Source organism: Chiloscyllium punctatum, unplaced genomic scaffold, assembly GCF_047496795.1.
Source record: "Chiloscyllium punctatum isolate Juve2018m unplaced genomic scaffold, sChiPun1.3 scaffold_339, whole genome shotgun sequence".
NCBI lineage: Eukaryota > Metazoa > Chordata > Chondrichthyes > Orectolobiformes > Hemiscylliidae > Chiloscyllium > Chiloscyllium punctatum.
This window is the reverse complement of record NW_027310073.1, coordinates 124,176-125,300: the sequence shown is the minus strand read 5'-3', so window position 1 is coordinate 125,300 and position 1,125 is coordinate 124,176. Positions and strand designations below refer to the sequence as shown.

Sequence of the window (1,125 nt, the reverse complement as noted above, 5' to 3'; positions counted from 1 at the left end):
TTTCATCGTTAATTTTCAAATTCAGTTCTTATTACACCGTTTCTTACGAATGTGGACAGCAGAAGACCGTTAACATTCCATTTCTAATATTTCCAGAAAATTCTACTCCGCTGATATCGCCTTGCCTTATCAGACCTCAAGCCAGCAACCTGGATCAGTCGAGTTCCTTTCCACACATGGAGTTGCTTTTTCGAATTCATTGACTGCTGATGTAATAGATTATTGGCCTTGAGAGTCAGTTGTAAATTAGGTTGAACTTTCTCAGCTTGACTTTCAACTGATCCTAAAAAAAAATTCATCACCTGCAGGTAAATGTATTGCATTGCTTCTTGTTTTGCTTAATCACACCCCCCACTCCCGAACATCCAAATTTCACGATAGTTCGACAAATGTTTTGAAACTGATTCGTGTTGGAAGTTGGTGGCTTTTTGTGTCTCGACATATAATGTATTCAATTCGACGTCTTGAAATGACCTTTTTCAAATGTGAAAAATCACTTTCGATTGAGTGCAAAGCTCAAGCTCGACGAAATTCCGCTCAGAAATTAATGACTTTTAAACGATTCAGCGCTGTGAACAGGATTCGAACCTGTGCAGGAGAGACCCCCATTGGAATTCAAATCCAACACCTTAACCTCTCGGCCATCACAGCCATAGAAAAGCTGCCAATTTCCATAGTAAAAGAACTGAATTCATGAAATACGCCATTTGTTTGAAGAACAAATTGTCAAGACCCAAAGATTTCGCCAAATCCTTTGCAGAGACCCAGACGAACGTTACCTTAGCAGATTGACAGGCTTTCACCGCAAACTAGATCCTGACACAGCTGAAGTTGTGGGAATGATTCTTCGTCGAATTTTAGAGTCACGGATGTACACCACATGAAGAGAGGATCATTGTCTCACTGTGTCCGATCGATTTTGACTCAATTGCTCATCATCTGGTGCCAAAGTTGTTTTTTAATATTCATCAAAATATGGTATTAGAAATATTGATGCTAAGTCCATAAACGCTAGCTACATTCGTAAAAAAAAATCGGAATTAGAAAGAATGCAGAATAATTTACAGGAATGGATCCAGCAACTCATCCGTAAGTTCTGACATCAGGTAATGAACTTGTGAGCAC

At 39.2% G+C, this 1,125-nt stretch overlaps 1 non-coding gene across 1 annotated transcript; it reads right to left on the bottom strand.

Annotated features, from left to right (window-relative positions):
* Nucleotides 1-567: 567 nt before the first annotated feature.
* On the bottom strand, nucleotides 568-651 carry trnas-uga (transfer RNA serine (anticodon UGA)). The gene has a single exon. It is a non-coding gene; the product is annotated as a tRNA-Ser (tRNA).
* Between the last annotated feature and the right edge of the window lie 474 nt (nucleotides 652-1,125).